General features: G+C 48.4%; 1 protein-coding gene across 10 annotated transcripts in view; it reads left to right on the plus strand.

Annotated features, from left to right (window-relative positions):
* Nucleotides 1–258: 258 nt before the first annotated feature.
* Bmal1 (basic helix-loop-helix ARNT like 1) overlaps nt 259–19670 on the plus strand; it is a 98520-nt gene continuing 79108 nt past the window's right edge. For 5 of the 10 annotated variants that reach the window (XM_039109748.2, XM_063287814.1, XM_017589067.3 and 2 more), the window contains exon 1: nt 297–452. The gene's annotated coding sequence lies outside the window, so the exon portion shown is untranslated. 10 annotated transcript variants of the gene reach the window in all.

The raw sequence follows: 19670 nt of genomic DNA on the forward strand, positions 1-19670 counted from the left end.
GGCGTGTGCTTCTGTGCACCAAATGATTGGTGAAGGGAAAGTAGCAGGTAAACCAGCCCTGACGTCTTGCCATTGGTCAGCGGCTTTTCTATCGGTCACTGGATTGGCTATCTTAACGCGGAGCCGAACGCGAATTGGTTTGGGTTGTCCGCCAAGACAATTCAGTTCGCGCGCTCTGATTGGCTAGCGGGAAGAGGCAGGTATCCGGGCTCCGCGGCTCCTCCATTGGTGGGCGGGGAAGGGGGGTTGGGCACAGCGATTGGTGGGCGGGGGGCCGGGCCTGGGCCGGCGGGGAGCGGATTGGTCGGAAAGTAGGTTAGTGGTGCGACATTTAGGGAAGGCAGAAAGTAGGTCAGGGACGGAGGTGCCTGTTTACCCGCGCCGGACTTGCCGCCGCCGCCGCCGCGGGATCCGAGTGCGGGTGCGGGCGCGGGCGCTCGCGGCGAGCCACGGTGAGTGTCGGCACGGCTGCGGGCAGCGGCCGTCTCGGGGCGTCCCGTCGGGGGTCGCGAGTTCTCGGGCCGGCGCACCGCCCCCGCCCGCGGCGCAGCCGGGCCGCCGGGAGCCCTGCCCGACGTGCCCGCTGCCGGCCTTAAAGGGCCCGTGCGGCTCCCAGCCCCCACCCAGCCTCGGGGAGGCTGCGCCCCTTAAAGGCGCCGCTCCTGCGCACCCCCATCTTCCCCGCCTGGGCTGCACAGCGGGCGGGGGAGGACAGGGGGGACCCTGGGACACTGTCAGCGGGCGCGCCCACCTTCCCCGCGCGGGCATCACCACCTGGCTCGGGAGGGGGCGGCCGGCGGCCTCTTAAAGAGACAGCAGTACCGGGTAGCGGCAGTGACCCGAGCCTGGGACGAGCTCCGGGATGCATCCCCGGGAGCTTCTGGATCCCCGAGGGGATGGCCGGGACGCGGGCAGAACGATGCTATGCGGCGCTTGCCTGGTCAACCCTTCTACACTTCCCCCTCGGGAACCGGGTGGGGGCGGGGAGGGCGTCTCCGTCAAGTCGGGGCGTCGGTGCTGGTGCGTCCTTATGGCCTGTCTTGGGGCTGGCGCGGACCCCGGGAATCCCCTGGCAGGCATAGACCAGGCCCACGGACAGCCGTCGGGCCTGCGCTGTCCGGTACCTGGGTGGCCCTGGAGGATGTGTCTTCCCTTTTGGGTCTGCGAGTAGGTACCGGCTGGCGTGGGGACCGTGCCCTGCACCCGGTGGGCATCCGAGAGACCAGAGGAGTGCGCAGTGAGGCTTCACTCAGATGCGGGTTTGACAGATAATCAGGGAAGACTAAGGTTTTTACTGGAGATTGCCACAGTGTTGACAGCTGGGGGAGCTCCGGTTTGCTGGGAGAGGTCGAAGGTAGAATTTTAGAAGGACTCTGGGCGCACATGGCAGCCATCCCCAGGGGTCGCGTAGCGGGTTGTGTTCCGCGGTTGTGTTCCGCGTTGGGGAAAGAAGGGCTGCGTTGGACACGGGTGTGTCTGTTGTCAAGTTACGCTGGCCAAACTGACATGATCGCCCCTTACCTATTCTGGATGCATCTTCTCCAGTCCTTTCCCAACTCTTAGCCTAGTTTTGGCCCTTTGACCCCTTGAGATTGGTCTCCTCTCCTGTCTTAAATTGTTACTTTTAATCAAGAATTCATTAGTCACACTTTCTTACCCAACTTCCAAAAATCAGATACTGTAATCACAACCAACTACTTTTTGACAGTACCAGTATGGCTAAGATATTCATTGTGGGGGGTTTTGGTTTTTTTGTTTTTTTTTTTTGGTTTTTTTTTTGTTCCCCCTCCCCCGGGTTTTGTTTTTGTTTTGTCCAGGAAAACTGATCATTAAATGCTTTTTTTCCTGCTCTTGCTTGTCATTTGTCCTTCTCACGGTTGCTGCTGTGCCCTCTTTCAATCTATTTTTGCTTAACAACTATTATTTTTATTCTTAAGATCCCATTGATACCAGGATCTGTCAATTTGGGTTGGTGGATTTTCTAATTAATGTACTAGTTGAATCATGAGCTTAAAATAATCGTTGCTGCTCTTGAGCAGTTTTGAATAATCCCAGGCTTCCCGTGCTTGCAAGAAGGGGGTGGGGGGACCACTGTTGTTAAATTTGATTCCCATACCAGTGAAGTTCCAAATATATATATATATATTTTAAAATACAAAATGTAATCTTTAAGATTATTCTTTGTTCCTGGGTTTATATTATTGCTAAATCTTTAAAAAAAAATGGGTTGTTGAACATATTTAGAAGGGTTAGAAATTTTCTAGGCAGATTTAAAATTGGGTGTATCAGCGGAAGCTGGATCTGTAGCAGCACTTTGGTTCTATCTTGGATGTTGCCAGTGAATAATGATGATGTTAAAACAGCAGTTAAATTTGTACTTTGTTCCAATCTCTGCTGCTTAAAATGGGAGAGGCTCTGATAAGGTGTGGAAGAGTGGTAACCTGGGAGTTAGAAGGCATGAAACTAGGTTCTAGCTCCAACTGGAACTCCGGTGGCTTTGCCACTTGGAGCAAGTTACTGTACTTTTCTGGGTTATGTTCACCTCTGATGGAAAGTCAGACGGTTGAACTAAGGGAGGTCAAAGGTTTCTACCACTCTTTGATTCTGTATGCCTCTCTGTGTGGGTGGGCATTTACCTCCTGGAGCTGTCAGAACAGTTGAGCAAAAGTCCTTTTTTTTTCCGTGGGACAGTTAAGGAGATCAACAGATGGTGTTTAAAGGGATCCATTTCAAATGATTTATAATTGATGACAATTCACCCGTCTCTTTGCTATCTGCAGAAGAGGTTTACATGCCACTGGGCAGGAAAAGGAAGTGGCCGTGTTTTCAGATTTATTCCTTCACATCCCCAGTCTCACTGGAATTCATGTATAGATAAGTGGTACTGAAAGACCTTGCCATGTTAACAGTGCTACATATGAACATGCAAAAATGAAAGATTTTATCTGTCCGTGGGGGACAGCCTGCTTTCTATCCTCTGAGCTTTTTTCTTTCTATGATTCCATCGTCGCCCCACTGTGGTAGGAGAATGTGAAGATTAAAGAGCTCCTGTCCCTGACAGCATGGCAGTTTCTGACAGTGACTTCAGTGTGATGCTAACTGAAATAGGCATTTGCAGAGACATTAGGAAAGACAAAACCCTTTCTAGACCTTTGAGGTTAAACAGGGAGCTCAGGGAACACAAGCACACCCTTTTCTGTCCGTCTTCTCCATTGTTGTCATTTCATCAGAGGACTCAGATTGACCCTGAACCTTTCTCCTCCCCTCCATCCACCTGCTATGACCTTTGCTTCTCAGCATCTTTTACCCATTCAGAGCATTCTGTCCAGTTTCTCACTGTCCCCTCCCCTCTTTCTCAGGTGGGAGAAAACATTGTTTTTCCCACTGAGCTCTCGAATAGGCAGGAGCCCCCGGGTTCTTGTGGAGGAAGGAGCTGGTGCTTGGGTTGGAGCTCTGTGGCTTTGGACCAGTGCCTGACTTCTTTGACCTCCATTCTACTCCTCTGGTGCAGTGACAGCGCCTGCCTCTTAGAGGATGACGGGACATGATGTGTGTCAGATGCCTAGCACACAGGAAGCCTCTCCTCAGTGCCAGATGCCACTCCCTCCCACCTCTGCCAGGCTCCTGTCACCAGAACATCCTTTGTACTCTGCCCTCGGAAACCCCACCAGTCTCAGTGGAACCTTTGTCTTGATTGGGGAATAAGAAGAAACAGATCTATTGTGAGTCTCTTGAACACTGGGCAGTTTCCATACCAGGTGCCCCTGAGTCTGGGTGTCTCCCCAACAAGATGCTAGCTTCCCTGAGAGCTGAACGTTCTCATCCTCTGGATTTTCTCCTTCTTTATACTTCTTAAGACCTCTAGAAACTTTTTAAGTCTTGCACTTCAGGTTGTTTTGATCCCTTTGCAGTTCGATCTTGTTTGTCTTTTATTCTCTGGAAGTCACTTCTTCCTTGTACCTTTAGGCCATGTTGCTTTCTTGATTCTCTTCCTGTTCCTGCCAAAGGTCAGCGTCTACCTTCTGCTCACACTGTCTCCTCACGCACACACACCTTATCCCCAGAGTCCCATCTGTAGTCAGGCCCCACTCCCTCCTGCTTTAACTGTGGCAGGTCTAGTAGTGTCCCATGGGGTTGCAGGCTTGGAGCCTGTCTTTTAGCACTGTTCCCCAGAATCCTGGAGCCTAGAGCTCCTCATGCCCCTCTTTCCCAGCTGTACAGCAAGGCACTTTTGTTAGGTGGTTTGGAGCCCCAGTGCTTTCACATTCCAAGTTTGCGTGCATCCTTCATCACTAATGGCCAACGTGCCTTTTCTCTCTGTGTTGCTATCCTCCTGATGGGAGCTACCTCTAGCTCCTGCAGCTGCAGTGTGGAGCGAATGAGTTAAGACACTGGGCGTGTATGGCAAGGTCTTCACCCCACACTCTGCAGTGGCTCAGTGGTGTTACTCCTCATTGCTCTGTTCCTCACTGTACTGAGGGGGGTTCTCGCCATCCAGCCCACATGCTGGCCAGCATTTGCTGTGTGCACAGGACTGTCTGGCCAAGCCAAAGGGTGGCCCTTCCCAGGCACCAGCCCTGGCCTAGTCCTCCCTACCTCCAGGTCTTCACATACCTGCATTTCTGTTCAAACTCCAGCGCTTGGACCTTCACTTGGACCTTCGGGAACAATCTTTGTCTCGACACTTGGCAGTAGTGTCCCCAGCCCCTGACCCTTCTGTAATCTCTGTAGGTTCTGCTATATTCTGTATCACGTTGGGCTGTCCCTGGGACCCTGGCCTAGTTGTCCAGACTGAGCACTTTGGGTAGCATTCATTCTGATCCCAAATAATAGGCACAGGAGGCCTCTGGGACATGTTTGTCTGGTGCCCATCCCAGTCCTGGGGATACAAGATGAGGAATGCACTAGGGTCATGGACATACATGGATGGGTGATGAGGTCTCATGGAAGGAGCGAGTGTGAGTTGGGGGTAGGGAGATGCCATGTCTTTCATCCTCGATTCAGGAGAATGCTGAGTGAGTGCAGGGATAATGGCAAATGGTTTTTACTTGGGTACATGCTGCCCTTTTAAATCCTGAAGGCTCTTCTTTGTCTGCCCTGAGTAAAGATGGGGCTGTAATGTAATATTACCCTGGTTAACGTTGTTTTGGATGTAGACTGAGTAAAATGTTCATCTGTATTTATCTCTTTCACTACTGCTTTGGTTGTGTGGCCAGGACAAATTGGTGGGCTTCTTTGAGTGTGATTTACTTCAAATGAAAGGGAGGAATAAACAACTGTGGCATTGTAGCTGGCATCGCGGGGGCATTTTCTGTGTGCCAGTAGATAGGTTGCTTGCTTACCTTAGACTTGCTAATTTCTGTACTCTTCTTCATCTTGTGATGTCAGCACCGCCGTCCTTACCCTACAGATGAGGAGGGTTTGATAAAGCCAAGACTACCTGATTGCTAAGCAATGGGCCAGGACTTATTTATCTGGTGGACTCCAGAGCTTGCTGGGAGAGTCAGGGTGTTAGAGGCCATGTAGCAGACATCATGTTGGGAGCCCTCTGGGCTTGTAGAGATTGGAAACCAGTCTCAGTTGGCAAAGCATGGTATGCACTGTCCTTCCAGCAGGTCTGGTACCCTTGCTATGGTACAAGAGGGCCGCACGTTTGGATGTTACCCTGGCAGCAGTTACAAGGGCTTGTGAGCATCCTCCTACATCCTGTGTGTGTACTTGCTATGTCTTGCTTTCTCCCACCTTTCTGAGGTACTGCTCTGATGCACACCCCTGATATTCAGTCTCCTCCTCCACCAGATCCCCCATGTGAGATGAGCTTCCTGAAGAAACTCAGTGACACTGGTCCCATCATAGACACCTAGGAGCTGTACCCAGGGAGGAGACTTCAGAAGTCTCTCAGCCTTGTCATCCTTATCCCAAAGACCCCTCCCCCAACCCATCCCCACTACTCCCAAGTCACTGCTGTACCCCAGCCTTGGTGGAGATATATATGTTTTTAATGCCAGTAACTGTTTCCTCTGAATACATTTAGATAGCAAAAGGAACATTGTTTTATGTGAAAAACCTGTTACATAAAAATGAGTTATATAATGTTCAAATATATACCCCACCAAAGGTAATAATCACCGGCTCTATGGAGCAGAATTAGCCTCAGATTGACAAGTGTGAAAAGTGATACTCTGCCCTTAGCATATCCTTTTGAACTGCGCTGTCCTTGTTGGGGATCTGGAGCAGGCTGAGCAGGAACGGGTCTGGATCTGCCCTGGGGTGCTGCTGGGAGGTGGGCGGGAAGTCGCCTTTGGGGACAGGAGATGCAGTGATGTCTTGGTGGCTTTCATCTCCCACGTGTCTAGGCTGCTTACTTCTTCAGAATTGGACATCAGCACCACCTCTGTCCACCGCTCTTGCTTTGCTCTCCACTGCCCTGGGTTTCCTTCATACAGTATGACCAGGGAATGCCTTCTAAGAACAAATGCCCTGTGTCCAGTCTCCTGGGCCTCTCCAGGCTGCCTCTGCCCCTCTAGGCCATCGCTGCTCCTGTCTCACATTCACAGTACTAGACCCTGTGCCTAAGCTCCCGTGCTGCTTCAGTTGACTGTCCTAGCTTATGATCTCTTGACCAGAGAGACCCCACCCTCCCTTCTGCTGTCTACCTTGTATCTCTCTTCTTAGTAAAACCTCCTCTGATGATACCCTCCACCTGCCTCTCCCCGCCCCTTCCTTTTGCTTGCCAACCATGTATTCCGAAGCAGTGGTATTTCACAAGGGGCAGGTTGCCATCTCCTGCCTAACCAGGATGGTCAATTCCTTCCGTTTTCAGTTTGGTGATCTGTCTCCCCCTCACTTCCTGCTCTCTGCTTCCACTCATCCATTCATTCAGTGGGATTTCTGGAGGCTCCAAAGTGCAAGCACAGTTTTGAGCTCAGAAGTGACCAGAATGGGCCCCACGGGGGGAGGGCAGTAAACAATGAGACTTAAGAAGGAACAGCTGGAGCGAGACAACAGGAATCAAGAATACTGTCAGGGAGACGATTGAGTGGGTGCTCAGGGAAGACCCCACTGAGGTGACTGAAGCTCAACTTCCTAAAGATCCAGGAACACTTTCCCAGCAAGAGGACCTGGCACAAAGGTCATGACTTTGGAGGCAGTTTGATTGTCAAGGAAAGTAGTGTAAGGATAGGAGTCTCTGTGGCCAGCGCCAGCTTTCTTCTTTCTCTTCTCAGGAGCCTTGAGCCCAGAGTCAAAGGTCCGCAAATATGGCTTAAAACATTCATTCTTTGTGTACCATGTAACTAGCGGTTCACTGTTCCCTGCTTAGAAGGCGGTTTGTGAAACCCAAGGCATTGTTTTATGCTGTGTCACATGCAAACAAATTAAGGGTTTGAAAGGTCCCCTCATAAATGAACTGCTGACAGGTGTCACCAGCGCTAACTGTTTTAATTATATTTACTGTAGGCTTCTGTATACTGTTTGACAGGTATGCTCATCTCAAAAGCAGGTTTAAACAAAGTTTATTTGTAATGCTTGATATGATGGAAGCTTGATATAAATTTGTCTATATTAAAACAAAACAAAACAAACAAACACAAAACCCCAACCAAACTAAATAATGTTAGTTTACTTCTTCATCAGGCTCAGGAAAGCCACTTAGGGACAGCTGCAGCCCAAATTGTATCTCGCTTCTTTCTAAAGTAGTGTTAGCGTTAATTAAGCTGCTCACTAGGCCCTCGTCTGTGCTGCACTACGGTTATTTACTGCTGGCTTTAGCTGTTTGTCTTAGTCAGTTCTGCTAGTCCATCCTTTCAGAAAGCTTTGTGGAAGGGATTTCTTTTTTAACCTTTTCTCCCTTAAGAGTTGGTGTGCGGTTTTATAAATGCTCGGAGAAGGGGTTTGTGAACCAGTGTGGTGCGCTGAGTCTCTTCAGAGTGATTATTACTCTTGGAACTTTGACTTCTCAGGGTCTTCTCAGTTATAAAATCCTGTGTTTTCCAAGGGTAACAGGAAAATGGCATGTGGCCTTCATCGTGTAAACCTGCATGGAAATGGCCCCCTCCAGATTTTCCAGTCAAGGTAGGGCACTGGGGGACTTAGAAGCTCCCCTCACTAGTGCTCAGTACTTTTGTTTTCATCTCCCCACTCCCCAGTTTATCGATCTTTCTAGATGGGTTGAAACAATTTTTTTTTCCTAGAACTTTTGGTTCAGATAAGAATTGTGTGTTCTTGGTCATCTAATCTCCCATATCATTATGTAAATCACCTTTCCTTTGGACTCTTAGGGATAAACACTGTGACTGGTTTGTTTGCTTGTGAAATACACTTGTGAGAACCCTGGGACTGGGATGAGTTTGCAACAGAGAACAGAGCTAAAAGAGTGTGGGATCCAAAACAGCTTTAAATGTTAAATGCAAATCTATTTTCAGTATCCTGCTGGAGGGGAAAAAGGAGCCCAAGGCTGGAGATGATGGAAGCGAGTTCTGCTTCAGAGGAGGAAGGAGTCTTACCCGCCGTGGGAAAAAAAAAGCCACCCTTTCACCAAGCGCCGCCCCTCCCTTCCCACCTCTGAATCCTGTTTTTGGCATCTTGGGTCACTGTGCCATTTGAGACATTTGATATTTAAGTGACGTTAGTGTCTGAGATCAGCTGGCAATGTTGAGAAAAATGACCGATGAGAGCACGTTGTACTGTCTGTCCTTCAGTGACTTCTGGAGTGAAGGACTGCCGCACTGGAGTGACAGAGCACTTTTAGCGCTGCCCCTGCCTGGTCAGTTCGGAGCAGAATATTTATTTCCACCCCTCACTTGAAAGCATAGAAGGAGTTTGTGCAAGGTGACACTGTACTGGGAACTCCACTGTGGATCTGGGGGTTGCATGGTGCCCTCATCTTCCTTGGGCTCAGAAACATCACCTGCTTATTTCCTGCTGTGTCCCAGGACCAACAACAGACTTAGTGTCAGAACAGAGCAAGTGCCCAATAAATACCTATTTATTTATTCAACAAGTGAATTGAGCTTTGTGAAAAACCTCAAATGTCCCTGCCTTCCTACAGGACACATGCAAGACTTGTTCTTGTGTGTGTTTGGAAGAAGTCTGGGCTGCCATTTCCTTTGGGCATCTGTGTGTTTCCCTGTTCTCTGTGTTGGCAGAGATCGAGCCTTTTACTGATGGAGAGTTAACTCTTCTCTGACCTTCATCCTTGTGTTGTCTGTGCGTGGCTCCAGAGGCAGCTTAGCAGTGGCTGAGCCACATCGACTGAAAGGAAACTTACTGCATATTTGTTTGGGTAGAATGACACATTTATTATTTAGTCAACAGATGTCTGAAGGGCTATATGCCAAACACCAGAGTAGACCCAGGGGCAGAGCTGATTCATTTTTGTGACCCAGGAAAGAGCCTGCAGTTTTATTTCCTTAAAGAGCATCCCATGGGCTGGGGAGATGGCTCGTTTGTAAAGTGTCTGGCGAGCAAGTGTGAGGACCTTAGTTCCGATGCCAGCTCTTTATCTAGTCTTACAGAGGAGGGTGGGACCTTCCGAGGTGGATGGATAAGAATATAGATAAAGCAAAGGACAGGTGGGTGTGACGAGATCACATTCAGAGAAGGGCTGGCCCAGAATGGAAGGTATGAAGTGGCTGTGTTTAACCCACGTTGTGATGGGAAAAAGGGATGTCAATGACAAGTCAAAGTTTACTGAGTAACCATTTGATCCAGGTAGAGTCATTCAAAAGGAGAATCTCTGTTGATGGGTTGGCTTATGGCTGTGTCTCTGAGGCATTGTCTGCATTGACTGATCTTGGGGGACCATCCTTGTGCATAGGAAAGCTGAAACCTGAGCCAGCTTTCTGTCTGCAGGCTCCTGCCCTGAGTTCCTGTCCTCGCTTCTTTCAGTGGCAGATTATGAGCAGGAAGTATAAGAGGAAATAAACCCTTTCCTTCCCTGGTTGCTTCGGCCAGAGGGGTTTATCAGAGCAATAGGACAAAACTAGAAACACCTAGTGTTGTAGTTAATATTGATTGTCAGCTGGGAAAGATCTAAAAGCTCGTAGGAGGTACACTCGTGAGCATCTGGGAGGAAGGCCCACTCAGAGAAGGTGGTACTGTTCTATGGGTTGGCATTCCCCATGAAGGAGAAAGGGAGCTGAGGATAAGTAGTCATCTCCCTCTGCTTCTGACTGCAGATGCCATGTAACTAGGTGCCTCTCAAGCTCCCTGTCATGATGGACTGCCCTGGAATTTCAAGCCAGAATAACCCCTTTCTCCTTTCAATCGTTTTTGTCAGTGTATTCAACAACATCATCACTGTCATCATAATGTGTGTGTTTGCTTGCACGTGTCATGATGTGCATTCGGAAGAGGACAACTTTGCAGAATCAGGTCTCTCTACTTCCACCTTTAAACGGGTCCCAGGATCGAACTCAGGTGACCAGGCTTTTGTCATTGGGCAGCAAGTGCTTTTCCCCATGGAGCCACCTCACTGGCCCCTTGAGGTCCCCCCCACCCCGCTTTAAATCAGCAACAGGAAAAGTAAAGAGATGCCTATCAGAGTGGTAGAGACTGGAGGGGGACAGTGGAGATCCCTCGAAGTTACTTCGTCATGGTATGGTAATACTCCCTATGTTCTCACACAGGAGCCCTGTATGAATGTTGCAGTTAGACTGGAGCATAGAGGGCTAAGTGCAGCAGAGATCTGAGTGGAAGAGACGTGAAGATAGGGAGAGACATGAAGCTAGAAGCCATTGACCGTTGTATTAGTCCGCATGACTGTTATCAGTTGCTCTTTGGAGTTCTGGAGCGTGCAAATATCTGCTAGTGCAAATGACTTTTAAGAGTGTGAACTGCACTGTACTGTGGCCAGATATCTCAGTCATGAGTTCTTCAGAGGCAGTGGGCCACTTGGAAGGCAAGTGTTAAAAAACAAAGACTTTTTGTTTGTTAGGAGCACTGGCTTAGAAATCGAATAGACTGCAGTCTAGGCTGCTCCTGCTACTCACTACCCTCCCTGAAGACATCCTGACGTCTCAGACTAAGTCTGATTGCTAGGCTGGTAAAATAATTTTCATCCAATCCTCACAGAGTGTGTAGTTCGGATGCTTGAGAGAGACAGTGGAAGAAGCAGGCGTTGAACCTGTGGGGGTGCAGTTTTTTTTTTTTTTAAGATTTATTTATTGTATATGAGTACACTCTAGCTGTCTTCAGACACACAGAAGAGGGCGTCGGATTCCTTTACAGATGGTTGTGAGCCACCATGTGGTTGCTGGGAATTGAACTCAGGACCTCAGGAAGAGCAGTCGGTGCTCTTAACCGCTGAGCCATCTCTCCAGCCCCGAGGGTGCAGTTTTACTGTGGGGCTGTGCTGCCCGTTCCCAGGTGTTCTGGCGGTGGAGCAGGGCCACCTCTGGAGCAGGCTGTGGCGCTGTCCACTACCTGGGTGCTGACCCACACTACTTTGGTAGCCAGAAAGATCTTTGTTGTTGCTTAATTTTTATTTCTATTTTTATTTATTTATTTTTTGTTCTGAGGCAGGATCTTGTGTGCCTAGGATGGCTTTGAGTTTTCTGTGTAGCTGAGGATGACCCTGAACTCCTGATCCTCCTGCTTTCAGCTCCCGAGTGCTGAGATTGCAGGCTTCTGCCAGCACCCTGTTTATGCAGTGCTGAGGATTGAACCAAGGGTTCTGTGCCTGCTGAGGAAGCATTCTGCCAACTGACCTCCATCTCCAGTCCTGGGTCATGCTTTAAAGACACTTACTCATCTCAGACCCAGAGGTGGAGAGCCTTACACCCAGATGTGGATAGAAAAGTTAGATGCAATAGTCATGCAAATGTCTTCTTCTCTGAGAATGTCTCTCAGCGTAATGATGAACAGCTCCAAACCAGAAAAACAAGTGTCAGAGTCTAGCCAACTGGCTGGCCGGGCGCTCTTGGATGGTTTGCCTGTCCTCAGGCATTAGGCAGAGATCCAGGAGAACCTCTATTAGCCTAGGATTAATAAATGAGCCAGCAACACTGTCCAGGTAATAGCCAGTTGCAAAGCCTATAGCTGCTATGGTGTGGCAGAACCTTGCTTGAAATCACCAGCTCTTGACTTCATCTGTATATATCCATTTGTTATATATTAAGAGTGGTGTCTAACCTTTGGCTGTTGGCGTATGCTAAGTGCTGACATGCCTTTCCACTATGGGGTGGGTGACATAGATCTCATTCTCTTGTTAGGGAGTCTGAAACTCAAAGAGTACCTCAGATGTGTGTTCTGTGGAAAAGCTGGGATCAAAACCCCAATCTCAAGAGCTTGCCTTAAAAACGAACAAACAAACAAACAAACAAACAAACAAAAAACAAACCAAAAACCCAGTTGTTTTTTTCTTATTTCTGAATTGCAGAACATTTCCTGTCTTAGTCTGGGCTTCTCACAGCACCATGGAGTCTGCGAGCTCGCTCTCTCTCTCTCTCTCTCTCTCTCTCTCTCTCTCTCTCTCTCTCTCTCTCGGTTGACAGCCATATCACCATGCAGTGGCCCCAGCTCGCTGCAGCTCTCCTTTCTTCAGAGCCCATGACTGATGTCCTGTTGGCTGCTCGGGGGCTGGTGAGCAAATGGATGTCAGTGATGAACTCAGCAGAGACTGACTCTTGCCAGCTATGCCCCCTAGCTCATAAGGAGTGGTTGGACGAGAGATTCCTCTAGGTCTCGTAGAGTGGCTGGGCAGCCTCTAGTCTGCTAGGGCTTCTGGGTAGGTGAGCATCAGAATCTTCTCTGAAAAGCCCTTTCTAAAAGCGCCGTCTCACATTCTCAACCAGTTTGCTAAGCTGTTTTTATAGGCAGTCCTTGTTTGGTGTCTGTCATGGCCCTGGGAGACAGGTGTTAGGAATCTGCATGTGCAGACTAGGAATTCATCTGGGGTGAGTCACCGTTCAGGCTCCACAGCTGGTCAGTGGCTTCCAAGATACATTTTTACTTTAGCTTCTGCTCTAACCAGCCTTACCCAGGTCCCTCCTTTCCCGTGCTTTGCTAAAGCTGATCTTGAGAGTTCTGTGTGCCGTATTTAGAAGCCTTCGGGACCTGCAGGAGTGATTAATTTAATGTGTTTTGTGCTACAGACTGTTTCTGAACCACTAAATAAAAGATCACATGACCGCTTCTCGTCTTGGACTCAGCCAGTATACACCTCCCGTAGATGATGTGCACGATGCATATGTCCTCTGCAGGAGACTCCTGGACCACCAGCAGCCCTCTTCTCTGGGGATGGGGGAGCAAGGGAGCGATACCAACAAAAACCACACAAGGCGTTTACAGTTTCAAATCACAAAGTTATATAATTTCTCTTAAAAGCTGACCATTGAGTTCTTGGTCAGGAGCACCACTCCTGTGATAACTGTCCATGCAGACATTAGCCTTGGCCCTTAGTTTGGCTTGCAGTGCCTTTGCTGGAAGAGGAGAGAGCTGCTGTAGGAGACGGAGGACTGGTTGCAGGCCTCACCTCTCTTGGGATTGCCTATTATTGCTGAAGGAAGCTGATTTCCTTTTTTTGGGTTCCTCAGTTTTCTTTGACCAAGTAGAATTTCCCTTTGAGGTTCAGGAGGTGGCCTTTATTCACATTTTTTGATGAGATAATAACATGGAATGAACACTTTCATACACAGGGCTAGACACTCCCTTTTAAGTGCTTCATAGCTTTACTGGCGGTGCGTGGAACTGATTTCATTCAAGCTACTTGGGCTTGTTCTTCTGTTAAGGAGACCCACAGGCCCCACACTCCCATAATAGCTGAGCCCAGATGGAGGGTGACTTCTTATATGCCAGTCCAGAGTGAAGGGGGTCTAGGCCTGGTGTCTTCAACAAGTGACTTCCACTTGGTGGCTGAAGGTTAAAGCTTCATTTCACCTTCCTCGGTGGGAAGAACCAGGGTACGAGGGGTCATATCACTTTACGGGGAAGACCTTGAATCAGTAATTCTTTTCCTCCTGAGGTCAGATCTTTGTGCTAGGAACACATATAGCTGCAAAGGACACTGAGAACTCTCTTTAATTGGGAGGCCATGTACCCAGCCTGGTCAGTGGTGGAGAGGAAATGGAATACTGGGAAGATGGTAGGCAGCCATTGTGGTAGCAATGGCAGGTGATTAACTGATCTGGAGTTAGAGTGAAGAGAACCAGGATAATGCTAACCAGGAACTAGAAGCTCAGCAACCATTGAAACCAGGACAAGTACACCTAGAGCCATCTAGAGATCAGAGCACTTCACTGCTCACAATCAGCAGCCAGCCTGTTACCCAGGCATCAGAAAGGACTGTCAACCCAAAAAGACTCAAGTTGTCAGCAAGAGGAAGCATGTCCACCAATGTGATTGGCACAGTAGAAAGAACCTTTGCTGGGGAGTCCTGTGTTTGAAACTAGCCTTTCACCTATGACCTGAGTAGAACATTCTAGTAAATATTACATCATCTATAAAAGAGGAATAATTGCTGCAGTCCTATGAGGCTAATGGATGAGGACCACTTATCACCTGCAGCTCCATGGCAATGGGTGGAGCATCGGTCTGTTCACTGTGGTATCCCAGTATCCCAGTACTCCACCTAGTGCTTGGTGTGGGTGCATTGCTGAATGGTGTGGATATAATAAGAGGTGGAAAGAGGCATATGCAAAGGAGCCCTTCATCCTGCAGTCCTCTCTTCATGAAGAAGGATTTGAGACTCTTTGCTGACCAAGCACTGGAACCCAAGTATAAAACCCAGTAGCCGTAAGTATCAGGGCAGACATTAGAGCATCTCCCAGTTGGGTGTCACAAGACTCATCTGCCCGACTCACTGTGTGGGTGACCGGATATATCATAACTGAAGCAGCCTTTATAATGACTTGGCCAACCCGCTGACCTTCCTAGGCCATCCAGACTTGATTTCCTGCTTCAAAATAATCAGATGCAGTTGTAAAATTGCTTTGATTTGAAAAATGTGGTTCATTCAAACTATTACCTTGAGATGATCTAGATGAGAAAATATAAAATGGGTTTCATGTTTTCATGTGATGAGAACTTCCATCCTAGATTTAGTGGTGATTTTTTTCGGTTGGTAAAGGAATTGGGGCTCACCAGATTAATTCATTTTTTCAAACATTATTCTCTTATTTGTTTTATTATTTATTAACTCACTATGGGTAAGCATCTTGCTGGGAACTGTGTGGAGCAGTTGTGGGTGGGTTTTACTGCAAGAAAATGTGTTACTGAAATTTCTTCACAGTATGCACCCATCTCTCTTAAATTTTCATTAAGGAAAGGAAGGAAGGGCAGCAGATATTACCAGGGCTTCTCATCATGTAGGATTAGAGGCGATTTTATTCCGGTTCTTACTGTGTGGTTTCCTTGGTTCAATCCTGCGTGTATCACTTTCATGATCATTAAAGGGCAAAGAAAATTAGCCCTATAAATAAATAAGTTCATACTCAAAGCCAAAACTGAGATTTTATTTTTTTATTTGGTTTGGTTTGGTTTGGTTTTGGCACCTGTCCTGGGCTATGAACTCTGAAATGCCCCCAGACTGATGCAGACTCCTTCCTGACCAAGGCAGTAAGGAGCATGTACAGTGAAGGTTTTCCTCCTGCACGAGGAAGGATGTCCAGCAACACCCCTGTGGTTGGTCCAGGCTTTCTCACAGTTGACTTAAAGAAACGAGTTCTGCACAGTCCCTGTTCCTTGGGCAACTCCTTCCTTCCTTCCTTCCTTCCTTCCTTCCTTCCTTCCTTCCTTCCTTCCTTTATTATCTTTTTGAGACAGGGTCTCACTGTGTTGTGTAACCCTCTCTTCTGTACCACAGTACCCTGCCTATCTAGCATTGAGGGCTGGGTACCCCTGGCTCTCCCAGGCCCCTTCTGTACCTGATCTCTCTATAGCATTGAGGGCTGGGCGCCCCTGGCTCTCCCAGACCCCTTCTGTACCTGAGCTCTCTATTTATGCTCAGGTTTAATTTTTCTGGTGGTGGCTTCTCAAGAGAACTCACTGTGGTCCTCACCTCTCTACAGTTTCCCTCTATGCTGTCACTCAGGTGAGTGGGCCGAGCTGTGCTGGGTTAGAGGAGATTTGGAGGCACTGACTGGAGGCACTGAGGTAGCCACAGGCCTTCAAGAGGACACTGGGCTGCCCTCCCATCCCTCTGGGACTTGGCCTGTATGCAGCATGGCAAGGTCACCAGTGGCTCTCGAAGGCGTCTGACTGGTATCTGAAGCCAGACAGTTCCCAAGCTGTCATTCATCTGTGGAGGTCCTGTAGTGTGGTAGTCTCTGCACCACGTGGTGGCTGAGGTTCAAGAATGGGCCACTGATTTTGCCTTAGCTGAGAGGAGCTGGGGACAGAGAGGAAGCCAACCAGGTGCTCAAGGAAGAAGATAATTACAGGCTGTGAGACTGGCCCCAGAGGGGAAAAATGTATCTGTTAATAGTGGCATGGGAGGGCCAGTGTTTGCATGGGAATCCAGGACTTTAATCCCAAGGCCTGCCTCCTCCATTTCCCCTGGGCTTGTTGGAGTAGAGCAGTGAGTCTCAACTTTCCTAATGCTGTGACCCTTTAATACAGTTCCTCATGTTGTGGTGACCCACAATGATACAATAATTTTCATTGCCTTCATAACTAATTTTTCTACTGTTATGAATCATGATGCAAACATGTGATATGCAGGATATCTGATGTGTGATCCCTGTGAAAGGGTCATCCAGGGGATCCCAACCCACAGGTTGAGAAAGACCTCTCAGGTAGACTAAGGTGCTTCAACAGCCAGGCCAGGCCAGGGCCTGCAGGTGGAGGCATAAGTTGAAGGCACAAAAGCTAGTTTGGCCTTTCCAAGTGACTGTCTCTGAGCTGCCCTAGGTAAGTAGCCAGCTTTTCTGAAGACCAACAAGCCAGCCTTGATGTAAGAGTCCAGATTAATGCGTGCAGCAGTTCTGTCTGAGGCAGGCATGTACAGTCTCCCATTATTTTCAGCACCTAAGTAGGTTCAGCAAGGATTTTGGCGACAAGGATTTTGGCTGGTACCTTCGGGGAACTATTTTTAATGAACTCCTCTGCACTTCCTCATTATCTCCAATCCCTCTCCTGGTAGCTCAGACTCAAACCTTCAAACAGACTGAGAGAATATACTATTTTTTTTGTTGTTATTTTGGAAATTCTGGTCACCAGTGCTCAGAGATCACTGTGTACAGGGCTTTAGGTGACCTGGAAAAGCTTGATGGCAGGCCCAGGTGAGTGACCGCACACAGAGTGTCCTCATGAAGTCTTCTAGGCCTTCCTGACAAACCTTGGGATTTGGTCCTTCATCCTGCCTTTTGGAATTTGCTTTTCCTAGAAAACTCTGGGACCTTTAGCTTTATGGAGATACAACAGTCTTCCTCCCACAGACTTAGTGATGGTTCTTTACTGACCAAAGAGTAGAAAGCCTTTGAAACTTGTCTCATCCCTGTTTGATGCAGGGAAGAACGTTTTAAGTTACTCGTCTCTTAAAGAGGTCCAAGGAGGAATTGCCTAACTATATAAACATCCTCACCCCCTCCCACCTACCTACTGTGACTTCTGGCTAGAAATCATGCCTGCAGGAATGCTTTAGTCCCCTGTTGGGCTGGAAGTCTCAGCTACCGAACAGCTGGTTTTCTTGAAGAGGGGAGCTTGTTGCTATTCCTATTTGACTATCCCTATCATCTGTACACACCGTGTATGTAGAAAAGAGCCCCACAGAAGACCCAGGGGAAGGAATGATCCATCAACAAATGGACTTCTCCTCAAATGTTCACTGGCCTGGATGTGTTAGGTTTCATTTCAGAGTTCCTTTCATAGGTCCTTCTGGTTCTCAGGATGACTTTGGGGTTCAACTTGCAGACTTGGAAAGGAAACCTTTTGCTTCCCGCTGCCTCTTGCCTGGGGTCCTGGAACCCATTTTTGTCATTGTGAGAATTTTGCCTAGTTTTGGGGACATAAGTGTTGCTTACCTTCTGGGTATCATTGCTCCCATTTGGAAGGATCCATTCACATTCTTCATAGCCCAGGCATACCTCCAGGCCTCTCTTTATGGGGTCAACATGTGACAAAATGTATCCAGTTTGCTCCAAGATAAGCCCGAGTCTCCGTCTCTCTGTCTCTCACTGTTTCTGTCTCTCTGTGTGTCTCTGTATATGTGTATTGGGGGTGGGTCCCTGTGAAGGCTAGAGGTGGGGTTCAAGTCTCCTGGGTCTGAAATTATAGGGATTTGTGAGCTTCCCTGTATGGATGCTAGGAACTGAACTTGGGTCCTCCGGAAGAGCAGTTACCAGTCTTCCCCGATGACCCATCTTTCCAGCCCCCAGACTAGAGTGGAGCAGGGGAATGGGCACAGGACAGACAGTACCCAGAGAGCAATGTACTGTACCTAGATGAAGAGAGTGGAGCTCGGAAACAGTTTAGCTTCTTGCCCAAAACCACTGGGCAGGGCTGAGCTGGCAGGATTGGGAAGCACACAGAAGCACATTGTAGGAGGATGAGAAGCACTGTCCCTGGACCGGGAGCTTGACTGGGCCTGGGACCAAGCATCTAGGGCCTGGGAACAGGTAGCCAAGCAGCCAGTGAAGGCTGGTCTGAGTCTCTCCCACTGCCATACCAACACTGCCGTTGCCTCTACATGTGCTGAGATTTCCTCTCGACTCCCATTTTTTCTTGAGTTTTGCAGGAACTGTCCTGTCTCCTGCACAACCAACATCATATCTTCAGTTCCCCTCATGCTCGTTAAAGATGACTGTATACTCTTCTGTCCTTCCAGGGACTGTCTTCTGTGAGCTGGGAGCACGTAATGGAGCAGGTTTTAGATTGCTTCTCATTTTTGCTCTTTCAGCTAATGCTGCATTAAGCCATCCTCGTGTATTACAGAATCATTTCATTAAGTCGGCATTTATCTAGCTAATGGCAACGGCCCAGGAGTCGACAGAGAGTCAGATTTTCTTTTTTTTCAAAAAGAATGCTGTGATAACGTATTAAAAATGTACTTCATGCTGGAGACAGTCTTTGTTGTATTTTTCATGAGTGAAGAAGCCGGGTAACTAATGAGAAAGGAGGTATAAGCAAAAGGTGGCCATAATTTATTTGCCTATGTGGGGAGGTGAGTCAATAAATCCTCTTAAGGAGCCATCAGCCTGTGAAAATCAAGGACATTTGTCTCCCAACACCTGATGCTTTGATTAAAATAATCATGAAATAAAACCTGGATTCCCTTAAGGGTGCTGTAAGAAATGCCCCAAGACAAGGGAGTACATGGAGAATTCTTTTTGAGACAGGGTCTTGTTAGCCTCGTGGTCCTCCTGCATCAGTATCCCCACGCCCAGCTGCACATGGCGTTGTTCAGAGGGAAGGGAAGACAGCCCCTGGATGAGCAGGGGGTGGAAGGCACTGCACATGTGCAGAGGCTTTGACTTTGGCTTTCTGTCAGCCATCAGGAGGTGCGACTAGGGTGAAACCAACAAGCAGACACCATGACTTGGACCCCAGTACTGGGTTGAGCCTGAGGTCAGCACTGGCTTTAGGGGTGCCGGGGAGAGTCCAACATCTGCTGAATTGTTGGTTTTCTTAAGATTTTTCTTCAGAGCGCTTACCTAGGAAGCGCAAGGCCCTGGATTCGGTCCCCAGCTCCGAAAAAAAGAACCAAAAAAAAAAAAGAGATTTTTCTTCAGTAC

Source organism: Rattus norvegicus, chromosome 1 (assembly GCF_036323735.1).
Source record: "Rattus norvegicus strain BN/NHsdMcwi chromosome 1, GRCr8, whole genome shotgun sequence".
Classification (NCBI taxonomy): Eukaryota; Metazoa; Chordata; class Mammalia; order Rodentia; family Muridae; genus Rattus; species Rattus norvegicus.